The sequence below is a fragment of the Lithobates pipiens genome, unplaced genomic scaffold, assembly GCF_037356315.1.
Source record: "Lithobates pipiens isolate NorthernLeopardFrog02 unplaced genomic scaffold, aLitPip1_a1.2 Scaffold_28, whole genome shotgun sequence".
Taxonomy (NCBI): Eukaryota; Metazoa; Chordata; class Amphibia; order Anura; family Ranidae; genus Lithobates; species Lithobates pipiens.
In genome coordinates, this window is record NW_027507789.1 from 76,847,318 (window position 1) to 76,859,877 (window position 12,560).

Sequence of the window (12,560 nt, forward strand, 5' to 3'; positions counted from 1 at the left end):
TAATGCAGCGATCAGAAAAACGATTGCTTAGTGACACTGGTAAAAGGGGGTGAAAGGGTTAACTGGGAGGGCATTCAAGGGGTTAAACCTTTATTAGGGGGGGTAGGGGGCTACCCTGGACCTAAAGGGGCCTAACACTAGCTGCCCTGACACTTTTTACAGTCACAACTGACACTAAATGCAGTAATCAGTAAATAAATGAACACTGCAATTAGTGACACTGTGACTGGGGGGGGGGGGGGGGTGACTGGGGTGAAATGTGTGCCTATGTGTGCCTATGTGTACCTATATGTCAGTGGACTGTTGGTGCACTTACTTGTATGTCTTCACTCCGCGCTGTCAGGTCAAAAAGACCGCCACGAGGAGTGTGACATCACTTCCTCCTTTGTGTGTTTACATTTACACAGGGGAGGAAGCTTCTCATTGGCCAGGAGCGATCGAGAGGGGATGGCCAGAAACCAACGGCCATCCCCTCATCACGGATCGCTCCTGCAGCGAACCGGACCGGCGTATCCAGCGGGAGGGGGTCCGATCGGACCCCCCACCCGCTGGAAGGCAGGCACGTACATGTACGTGCTTGTGCCTGCCTGTGCCATTGCGATGACGTACAATGGCAATACGGCGGTCCTTAAGTGGTTAAGCATCTTACTTTTAGGCCTGTATGATAGGAGCTATATAATGGTACAGTAGAAACTTTTCTAATATGAACAGAACTATTTAAAGATGGTACAATTCAATAACCTAGAAGATTTTTGCAACAGGATAAACTCAGGTAGGGCCGGCCACTAGCCAATCCCTCCACTGGGACTGACCACCTTACTTTCCCATTGGAAATTGACCTGTAGCGCGAGCCCTTTGTGGCTTAGTACAGTTCTAACTTTTTAGCTTTGACAAACATGAAGTGTAACTTTAACAGTCATAGTAATTACGGTAGCAAATGAAATTACATGCCTGATGGAATTTGTGCTTCATCCATGCCATGTCATATGTAATCTCTTAACTTCCTTTTTGTCTTTGGTTTTGAGAAAAGGGGTGAGTTTCAGTGGCGGCTGGTGAAGTTGTAGGATGACCCCGCCCTTTTTTTGACCCCTCCCACTTGATGGGCATGGTTTCAGTGAAATAGTGGGCGTGGCTCTAAGGTGATGTGGTTAGTGTCTGAGATGAACGATGGAGAGAGGGATGGAAGGACAGCAGGCCCAGATCCTACACAACAATAGAAATATGTGTATTCTAGGAAGTTTAAAAATCAGCAGATAAAGATATTCCAAACATCTGGTGTTAGCACTTCAATCATCCCGGCACCATAGTTGTTATGGTGTCAGGATGATTGAAGCGCATTATTTCTATTATGACATTGTAATATAAAATGAAATCATTCAACTCACCATAATGCAGAATCGGTGGGAGCTTTGAGTGTGTCACTAGCCACGTCGACTGCCATCAGGTGCCACCAGAGGATTCCCTCCTTACATGCAGCCTGTATCACATAAAATGCAGCCTGTGTCCCACCAAATTGCAGCAGCCTGTGTCCCACCAAATTGCAGCAGCCTGTGTCCCACCAAATTGCAGCAGCCTGTGTCCCACCAAATTGCAGCAGCATGTGGGGATTTGTGCTGCCGCCGACTAAGTAAAATTGAAATATGGGAAGGCATGGCGAGTTTCTGCTTACCTCTTGATGATTCTCTCAGGCGGTACGTTCGACGGAGCGCCCGAGTGCTGACATCACTTCCTTTTGAGTGACGTCGGAAATAGAACAGAAAGCTCCGCCCATATCCTAGGTGAAAGTGAAACACAATTGACTGCGCCACAGAGTGAGTTTTTGGCAGCAAATGAAGCTCCTCGTCTGCAATCTCGTGATTGCATAAACGTGGCGCTTCCCATATTGCACTGCGCCCGGAACCGTCCTGCACATAAGGACCTTTTTTTAACTTTTTTTTTTTCTTTCTTAAAGGGACATGTTTTTTGTTTGTTTTTTCTACTGCCTTTGGGCTTGGGCGCCCCCTATGGACGGGCCGCCACTCAGTCCAGTTATTGAGTTTAGTAGTACACTTTTATTTTTGGTTTAATTTCCTCAAGGCTGTTCGTTGTGGAAGGTAGTGTTGTTTAGTTTATCCACCAGCGAGTTAGATGGCATCCAGAGTGTCTGAGATGATAATCCGTAGAAATGTGGGTTTGGTGTGCAGAGTCTCCTGTACCCCTGGAAAGTTATCTGAAATAGAGCTAGATCCTTTGGTGGCATATGTTTCAGCTGAGTAAAGAAAAAAAAAAAAAAAAAAACAACCCTAGGAAATCCAAGGCAATATATAAAGCAGGGGTTGACAGGACTACTGTAGGTACAGGATCAAATTTTGTTTCCTTGTCCATATTTTCCTGTGAGTTTGTGTGATTTCCAGAATTGTTGGGTATGGATGTTTACAAGATCTTCATGCCTTACTTTAATGTGCAGCCTTTTCTGCATAATAATCTAAGTTGGTGTTTTGCGTTAGAGCATAACTCTTGAGGGAATGTTCATTCCTTCTAGTAGTCATTTCCCATGAGAAGTTATGAGCATTATAACATTGCTTATGCGCAGGTGCCATCTAGTGGACAGAAGTTTGTTCACTGTATATTTCAGTTTTCGTTGGTATTGGCAGCATTTAGTTGCCAACTGGGTTAATATTAACTGTTAATAATGTAAAGAAAGGTAAGTCTTCCGTTGTAACTAAGAAAAAATATAAGCATTAAAGTTTTATATGTCGAACATAAACTGCATGTTCAACTTTTCCTGAGTTTTGCTGTGTTTCTAGGTTTGCATATATATAGTGCGACTATCTTGTATCCCTCATTCTTGGGCTTTTAGCTGCAGGAGAATTGTAGTTGCTCCTATTATTGTATCTGCGTTGTTTGCCGTGTTGGAATGGTGATTTTTTAGTGGAAATGCCCGAAGTGGATGGTGTGTTGTTGGTAGCTGGAGGCAGTCAAAACTGCATAACTCCGGCAGTTCCACTGGTGCAATTTGTAGGTTTTCACAGAAATGCAGTAGCTCGTCAGGCGTTTTTAGCATGTGCTGTTTTCCATTATATGTAGCTTGGAAAGCAAAGGGATATTTCCATCTATAATGTATTCCTTTTTCTTAAGAACTTCTAGCAGGGGCTTCAAAGCCCTTCTGTTTTTCAATGTTATGGGGGAGAGATCTTGAAAAAGCAGAATCTCAGCACCATTAAAAGTGACTAGTTCATTTGCTCTTGCTTTATGGAGGATTTCTTCTTTTAGGGGGAAATTGGGGAGACAGCAAATGATATCTCTGGGAGGGGTGTTATCAGGAACCCGAGGTCTGAGGTCCAAGGTCTCTCCAGGAGGTTATTTAAAATGGAGGTTAAATCAGTTTTAATTTGTTCAAGAGAGACTGATTCAGGTATGCATCTGACTCTTCTTTTGTGTCTCCTGCCTCTGTTGTCAAAATCTTCAATTGTCCATGTTCATCTCTATTAGTTGTTCAGAGTGAGTGGAAGCAATATACTCCAGTCTGGTTAAAGAGGAAGTAAACCCTGATGGGTTTACTTCCTCTTTCATTCCCTGCAAAGGCAAAGCATAATGGACTACTATGCATGGCATAGTACTCCATTATGTGTCATTTACCTGAGCCAGCAAAGTCACAGCAGTCCCCAGTAGTCCGGCGCATCCATCTTCTCGGTGGGGTCTCGCAGCTCCACCGCTGTCATTCGGCGAAGCCGTCACTCCCGCGCATGCTTACGGGAGCCAGCACGCGCGGCATCTTAGTCATTGACGATGCCGCGCTCAGTGCGCCTGTGCACCGCTGTCTACGGCGCATGCGCCGTAGACAGCGGTGCCTGTCTTCGGGCAAATATCTCCTAAACCTATACGGTTTAGGAGATATTTCTTGGACCTACAGGTAAGCCTTAATCTAGACTTACCTGTAGGTCAAAGTGGTTTGTAAGGGTTTACAACCACTTTAAAGCCCTGCCTCTCCTTTTACCTACCCTTTTGTTTACAGCCATTTGCTCTGCGAGTCTTATCAGGTCTGTCTTTAAGTCCATAATGGCAGCAAAGGAATTTTTGATATCTGCAGCTATTTCCGTCATGTCTGCAAATGTGAGGGGATGATCGCTGGTAATTTTACCTCTATTGGATTCTTCTGAAGCAGGTAGGGAGATCTCATCATCCTCCATGTCGTCCTTAGTGCTTTTTCTATGTGTCGGCGCCATCTTGGACCCCCCGCCGCTATAGCAGTATTTGCTCAGGCTAGAGGGTGTAGATTTCCCTTTGGGGGTGCCCAGGGAGCAGAGGGAACGTTTTGTGGGTTCCTTTTTTTTTATCAGAGTGAACATAATCGGCCCTTTGGTAGTTTTTTCTCTCCCAGGTCTCTCGTGCAGTCCGAGCTTCTCTGCTATGCGTCCATCTGCACTGCGCCCCAAGCCACGCGCTCTGTAAAATATTGAAATCACGATTGAAGCATTCATCACACTATTATGGTTTTTGTGGTGATTGATGATTAATACTACACAAATGTTGTGCAGCACTTTATAAGTTATTGCTTCTAAGACTAGTAGTGTCATCGGGTAAAAGGACTGGTACTCTGCAATATATTGAATTTTTGTTTTTGGATATATATGGTTTAGGTACATTTTAATAAACTACTGAGTGTACCTTTTGTTAAGACTTTAATATGCAAGTTCATGTTTAGCGTTTAGCAAAGTAAATTATTTCAATGATGTAGTCTGTACTGTAGAAAAAGTAATAGATGTATAATCTCTTTTCCAGCCTTTCTGTGATGGCTCTCATCAAAAGCAAGCTCCTGGTCTCTCACCACTACGTTTCACCCTCACAGAAGACAAGAAAGCATGGCTCTGCGGCTGCAAACAGACCAAGTCTCCACCATATTGTGATGGCACACACAAAGAGAGTCATGTGCAAAATTCTGCTGTGCAGTCTCAATGAGTACAAAGCCAAAACACACAGACCTGTGTTATCAAAGGGGAATTCTAAGAGCCATGTGCAAAATGTTTCTGTAAAGTCTCAATGAGTACAAACCCAAAACTTACAGACCTTTGTTATTAAATGTAGATTCAGTTCCGTTGCAGAGTCTCTTTAAATCCAAGCCAATGTTTATATGACATGTCTTTACATTCCACAAATTATTTTCAAATATACATATTTCAATGTATTCTTCTTTAATTTAAAAGGCACACATGTGGCATCCCAATATTTCGGAGAAGTAGCAGAACGTGTTTGGGGTGTAATTCCATGTATACCTACAATGTACTGTATGTGAGAAATATCTTGCAAAAAATAAGATCTTCCAAAGGCTCAACCCCTCAGCAAATACCTTGGGGTGTCTATTTTCCAAAAATGGGTAATTTGGGGGGAGGGGAGTGTTTTCACTATCATGCCATTTTAGAGTATCTATAAACATTACGTGTATGGTAGTTTCTGCCCCACTCCTAATGTTGGGCATACATGTAATGTTTTTTTGTTTGTTTTTGTTTTAATTTTTTTAAACTGTGGATGAGAAATCTCCTAACGTATGTATCCCGAAAGCAGAATCCTACTGCTGCCAGAATAAACAGATCAGCGCTGCAGCTCATTGGCTTTCCTAGTTAATAAAAACACAGAGTAACAAAATAACTAACTCAATAAAACAGCTTCTTTTTTTTTTTTTTTTTTTTTTACTTTTAATAACTTTTTAGTAACAACTTTTTAGAACCATAACCTTTCCGGGTGAGTCATAAAGGGTGTCATGTTTTATTCCATGTCTCTCACAGACACATCATCTTTGCGGTGACCGTTGGGTTGAGGTACCTGAGAGGACATCTGGCAATTGCCTCTCGTGCAGCTGGCTAACTGCATCTTTATTTGGGCATTGGGCCACAGCACCTTCTGGATGCAAAAGGGCTTTGATGATTGCTTCCTGAAGGATCCAGATTTTTCAGTTGCTTTGCAAATTACATAAGCATTATATAGAGCCAATTGAAATAAACAGACGCTTTTTCTCTTATATTCACCGACCGACACAGCTCCTCTTTGTAACTAAATGGGTTGTATACCCTGCCATTAGGAGAACTAGGCAAAATTGTTACACAATACACATAACTTTTAATCCCGCCCCGGGGTGGACCCTGTGCCATCAACCCTCCTCACTGCTCCCAGCAGCTTCAGTTTTTATTTTGCCTAGTAAGGAGAATGACCTAGGAACCCTGCGGGCCTCGTGGTCCATGTTTTTGCTGCAGGTTTGCTACTTTTTGCACAAGATGAAAGATCCTGGGTTCTTCTATCAACTGCCGGCTGGGTGACAGACTGGTTAATGATATCCTTGTAGTCTTCCCAGTCCAGCTATCGAGCGTGAGAAGGCCGCAGCTAAGACTCGGCAGGCCACGACATGCCTCAGGTCCAGAGTTGGTCGTGAGCTTCAATGCTCCTAGGTATACATATGACTGGGCTACTGCTGTCTGGGTCACAGTATATCGGGCCAACAGCTACCCTGTAACTGCGCAGGAGTAGGTCTGTGATGGAATGGCTCCCAGCTCTTCAGGACTGGTAAGTACGGCTCTCCCTGCTTCGGTGGGGTGAGCAGCTGGGCATTCCCTGGGGGGTCGATTCGGGGGCCACCTCACCTCCCTATCATCTCCCCCAAGTCCCTATCACCCCTCCTTCCCCCCTCTGAGGGGGGTGGCTGCATGCGCTGCGGGCACTGTGTGTGGGTTCGCTGTTTTCTCACCTGTGGGGGCTCTGTGCGGCTGGCGTTGGTCCTGGTCCCGGTCTGGGGGGTCCCAAAAGTTGTTTGTGGAGGTGGTTCTGGCTGTAGGCAGGCTTTATTTTTTGTTCAGTCACCGCATGGTGCTTTACGGCGGCCATCTTGGATGTGGGAAAGCTGGTATTCCCCTGGTGAGCTTCAGCAGCCACCTTCTTTAGGATCTCCTATTAGTTGCATTGGCAGCCATTTTCTTGAAGCCTGAGCACTTTTTTTGCCGCTGTTCTCTTGTGGCAGCATAACGTGCTCTCACTTGCTGTTTCCTGTGTCAACTGTGTGTACAGGACGCTGGATGGCTCTTTGCTGAACGCTGAAGCTAGCTCTGCAGAATGTTTCAGCGCTGTTTATAGCTGCTGCTGCTGACACAGTTTTCTCCTCTCTGCAACTGGGCACCTCCTAGGGACTACAGGCACTGCTAGTGGCATTCACAGAACGCCCCAGGGTGGTGAGTCTAGCGCTAAGTACCCCCCCATGCGGTGGCAGCAGGAGGGTGGGACCTTCACTGTCCTAAGTCCCCTCATAGGTGGCAGACAGGCTAGGGTCAGCATGGTTTCAGAAACTGGTGTTTCTTCCCCCGCAATCCAGACTATAGCAACCGGGTCACCTGCGGTTAGCGCGGTGCGCATCGTTCGTGGAAGGAAAGGTGCACGTAAGAGGCCCCTACCCCCCTGTCCTCTGGGGAGAGCTCTGATGCAGACTCTGGTCCTGCTGCGTCTGGTGACCCCTTCTCTGACGTATCAGACGTGGCTGACCAGGACCGTTCGGACAGTGATGGTGATTCCCCGTCCGTGTCCGGGCGTGACAAATCGCTTGTTGGAGCACTTATCACAGCTGTGCGTGATACCCTGAAGATTCAGGAGCCACCGGATTCCTCTGCTGATGTACCGCTCTCCCTTTTGGGTCCCGCAAGCCACCACGTTCACCTAAGGGTTTCCCGTATTTGACTTATTTTGACAAATTTATCTACAGGGAATGGGGTTGCCCGCAACGGACCTTTTCAGTCCCCAAAAAATTGGCGGTGCGTTACCCCTTTGTGGAAAGCCTTCTCAAAAAGTGGTCGGCTCCTCTGGTCGTGGACCCCGCAGTATCTAGGTTAAATAAAGTAACCATGATCCCGGTTGATGGGACTCAATGCATTCAAGGATCCCACGGACAGGAAGGCCGAGGCGGTGGCTCGTTCCTTGTTTACGGTTGTGGGGTCAGCCGTGCGACCTGTACTGGCATCCACACTGGTGTCGCAGACACTGACTGAGTGGGCAAAACTTTTGCACCGCGAATTGGGAGAGCAGAACGCCTCCCCTGTCTGCGTGGAGCTAGCAGACCAACTAGTGCAAGGCCTTAATTACGTTTGTGACGTGGCCCTGGATACTCTCCCTCTGTTATCCAAGGCTTCAGTGTCAGCTGTGGTGCTGAGGCGCTTCATTTGGCTGAAATGCTGGTCTGCTGACCAGGCATCCAAGAAAGCCCTGACGGATCTTCCCTTCCGTGGCGGGCGGCTCTTTGGAGCCTTGTTGGACGATATTATTAAGAATGCCACTCGTGGTAAGAGTACACTACTACCACAGGCCAGGAAGGATAAGGAGCCTCACCGCAGGCAAGGGCCCTATTTTTTTCCGCTCACAAGTGGCTTTTTCGTCCACCCGGTGCTTCGGCAAAATGTCCCCAGCCTGACAGTACGCCCACACACGGTCAGAAGCGTCCCTGGAACCGCAAGCCCAACAAGCCTGCGAACAAAAGTGCTACCGCATGAAGATGTGGGTGGGGGGTCGCGTTCGGGAGTTTTCAGCCCAGTGGACCTCCCGGTTATCCGACAAATGGGTCTGCGTTCTGATTTCCACAGGCTACAAGATAGTTTCTCTCTTGGCCGCCAAACAGATTCTTCCCCTCCAGCATTCCCGTGTCCAGGTTTGCCGAGAGGCGATGTTAGGGGCGGTAAGGGACTTTCTGAATCGGGATGATTGTACTGGTTCCGGAATCGGAACGCTTCCAGGGGTTCTACTCAAATCTGTTTGTGGATCCCAAGAAGGAAGGGGTACGTCCAATATTGGACTTGAAGGCCCTCAATCACTTTGTAAAAGTGCAGAGGTTCAGAATGGAATAAGTTCGCTCAGTAGTCGCTGCACTCCATCAAGGGGACTTCCTGGCGTCCTTGGACATCCAGGATGCTTACCTGCACAATTTCTGCGTTTGGCAGTCGGGGAAGCCCACTACCAGTTTGTGGCTCTTCCTTTTGGCCTGGCATCAGCCCCCGAGTCTTTACCAAAGTACTGGCTCCAGTATTGGCGTTGCTGCGGCAACACGGGATCGCGATCGTGGGTTACCTAGACGATCTCCTGAGAGCATCTTATGCCTCAGAATTAGAGGAGGATGTGGCAATCGCCTTGCAGACCCTGCAAGAATTTGGGTGGCTGTTTTACCTAAAGAAGTTGGTGGTTGTACCGATCCAGCGTCTGGAGTACCTCGGGTTACTATTGGACTCCAGGGAAGTGAGGGTTTTTCTCCCCGCAGACAAATTGATGACTCTCAGATCGGTGGTCAATCTACTGATGAGCCGCAAGTGGCCGTCGCTCCACTTTTGCATGCGAGTGCTGGGGCTCATGGTAGTCCTCTGACATGGACAGTGATCACTACAGACGCCAGTCTCTCCAGCTGGGGTGGAGTGATGGGGATTCAGTCGGCGGAGGAATCCAAGTTGCCGATCAATCTGCTCGAATTGAGAGCGATCAGGCTGTGCCTCCACACGTGGTCGATGAATCTTCAAGGGCATCCGATCAGGATACAGTCCGACAACTCCCCGGCTGTGGTGTACATAAATCACCAAGGGGGAAAGAGAAGATCAGCCGCTGCTCGGGAGGTCGCTCACATACTTCGGTGGGCAGAGCGACACGTACCGGCCCTGTCGGCCATTTACATCCCAGGGGTGGAAAATTGGCAGGCGCACTATCTGAGTCGACAGATGCTGGACCCAGGAGAATGGCCATTGCATTTAGAGATATTGAGGCTGCTGTGCCTGAGGTGGGGCACACCAGATGTGGATTTATTGGCCTCCCGTCTCAATCGGAAGGTACCAAGATTAGTGTCCAGGACCAGGGATCCGTGGGCAGCCGCGTCAGACTCGCTGGTGGCTCCGTGGGATCGGTACCAGCTGATCTATGCCTTTCCTCCACTAAAACTGTTGCCACGCCTGCTGCGCAGAGTGGAAGCCGAGGTAATCCTGGTTGCCCCAGATTGCCCTCAGCAGCCCTGGTATGCAGACCTGGTGCGTCTGGTGGCAAACGCTCCCTGGTGACTGCCGTTGCGAGAGGATCTCCTATCTCAAGGTCCAATCTTTCACCCTGCTTTACCATCACTGGCTTTAACGGCATAGCTGTTGAAAGCCAGATGTTGAGGAACCGGGGTCTGTCGGACTCTGTGATTCCAACTATGTTGAGGGCGCGGAAATCCTCTTCCAGGAAGATATACCATCGTACTTGGAAGGGCTATATCTCCATGTGTGAGGAGAAAGAGTGGCATCCGTGCTCTCTCTATATTCAGGATCCTGCTGTTTCTTCAGCAAGGTGTAGACCAGAAGTTGGCATTGAGCACTATCAAGGGGCAAATTTCAGCTCTGGCTGTCTTTTTCCAGCGACCCCTGGCATCTCACTCATTAGTGAGTACCTTTGTTCAGGGGATGCAATATGTAGTCCCGCCGGTGCGTCCTCCGTTACCTCCGTGGGATTTGAACCTGGTGTTGTCGGCACTTCAGAACCCGCCGTTTGAGAATATCAGGGAGATTCCCTTGTTGACCCTTTCACAGAAAGTGGTATTTCTAGTGGCCATCACATCGGCCTGGAGGGTTTCAGAATTGGCTGCCTTGTCATGCAAGTCTCCTTATCTGGTCATCTACAGGGATAAGGTGGTGTTGCGTCCACAACCGTCCTTTCTACCAAAGGTAATTTTGGCTTTTCATATCAATGAAGACATTGTATTACCATTGTTTTGTCCTAAGCCGAGGCACCCTAAAGAGGCGGCCCTTTACACGCTCAATGTGGTTAGGGCTCTGAAGGTGTATTTGTCTGCTACTGCTCCCTTTCGGAAGTCAGACTCACTGTTTGTTTCGGTGGCTGGTCCTAAGAAAGGCATGGTGGTCGCATCGGCCACCATTTCTAGGTGGATCAGACAGATTGTAGTACAAGCCTACACCTTGAAGGGGCAGGTGCCCCCCTTTCCAATCACGGCCCACTGTACAAGAGCAATCGGAAAGTCTTGGGCCTTCCGATACCAAGCGTCTGTCGCTCAGGTGTGTAAGGCGGCGACCTGGTCGTCTGTCCATACGTTTACACAGTTCTACAAGGTAGACGTCAGTGCATCGTCTGATGCCTGTTTTGGCCACAAAGTTTTGCAGACGGCCGTGTAGTTGCAATTGAGTTTTTTCCTGGTTTTAAAAAAAAAACGCTGTACTGTTTTGTTAATGCACTGTTGCATTACTTCCGCAAGGTTGCAGTCTTGGAGATCACTCCTGTTGAGGATGCCCGGTTATATGGTGGAGTTTTTCCACACACTGCTGTTTTTTTGTGGGTTTAGTTTCACTAGTTCCCACTTGCCACGGTGGATGACATTTTTAGGCTGTTTTTTCCCACCCCTCGTTTGGCACTGCTTGGGGACGTCCCATTTAGTTACAGAGAGAAGCTGTGTTGGTCGGTGAATATAAGAGAAAATAGGATTTTTGTACTCGCCATGAAATCCTTTTCTCTGTAATTCACTGACTGACACAGCACCCATCCCTCCTCCTTTTTTTTTTTTTTTTCTACGTTATAAAGCTTGTTGACGTACTGAAGCTGCTGGGAGCAGTGAGGAGGGTTGATGGCAGGGGGTCCACTCCCCCAGGGCGGGATTAAAAATTCTGTGTATTGTGTAATTTTGCCTAGTTCTCCTAATGGCAGGCTATACAACCCATTTAGTTACAGAGAGGAGCTGGGTCGGTGAATTACAGAGAAAAGGATTTTATGGTGAGTACAAAAATCCAATTTTTTTTGTACCAGTGTCTAGCTCTGCGGGGCGCTAAATACGGCTTTATCATTTGGTCGTTGAAGTCTTCTCCTATACAAAGATTACATTCGTGGATACGGAGAGGCGTTTCAATGACGCCAGCTGTTGTGCTAATTTGGACTGTTGTCTGGGTGAATGGAAGACAGGATGAACACATCCTGCTAGTCCTTCCACTTTACTGCGAGTACTTCAGCATTCCACAAGCAGGCTTCCTCCCCCTTTCTAAGTCGGGTTTAACAACCCATTGGGAGAAGCCCTTGCAACTGGGACTGGAACATTTGCATAAAAGTTGCCCATGTACAAATGGTACCCCTTTAGGAACAAGTGTGACATCAAGTCTCATACTATCATACCATTGCTCCCCATGTAGTCTGGGCATGGGGCATCCAGCTGACTGTCTTTTCTCTCATAAATTCTAAAATGGTGTGTGTATATAATTTGCTATAGCAGGGGAAAAAAATTCCTTCCTGATCCTGGAGAGGCAATCCGATTTTCCCTGGATCAACTTTACCTATAAATGTTGGTACCCAGTTATATTATGTACATTTAGGAATGCAGATCTTTTTAAAGCAATCTACTGAGCTTGCCATAACCACCTCTGGAGGGTGGTTATTGTGAAGTAAACTTTCCGTATTTGGAGATTAAATCTTTTTTCCTCTAGTTGTAAAGAATGCCCCCTTGTCCTCTGTGATGACCTTAAGGTGAATAACACCACCAAGTTCACTATATGGACCACTTATGTAATTGTAGATGTTGATCATATCCCCCTTAATCTCCTCTTCTC

The 12,560-nt window shown here is 47.3% G+C and overlaps 1 protein-coding gene across 1 annotated transcript in view; it reads left to right on the plus strand.

Moving 5' to 3' along the window:
* Window positions 1–4,899, plus strand: part of CISD3 (CDGSH iron sulfur domain 3) — a 186,476-nt gene extending 181,577 nt beyond the window's left edge. The window contains exon 5 of the mRNA XM_077459418.1: window positions 4,762–4,899. The gene's annotated coding sequence lies outside the window, so the exon portion shown is untranslated. The remainder of the gene's footprint in view (window positions 1–4,761) is intronic.
* The last annotated feature ends 7,661 nt before the right edge of the window (window positions 4,900–12,560 follow it).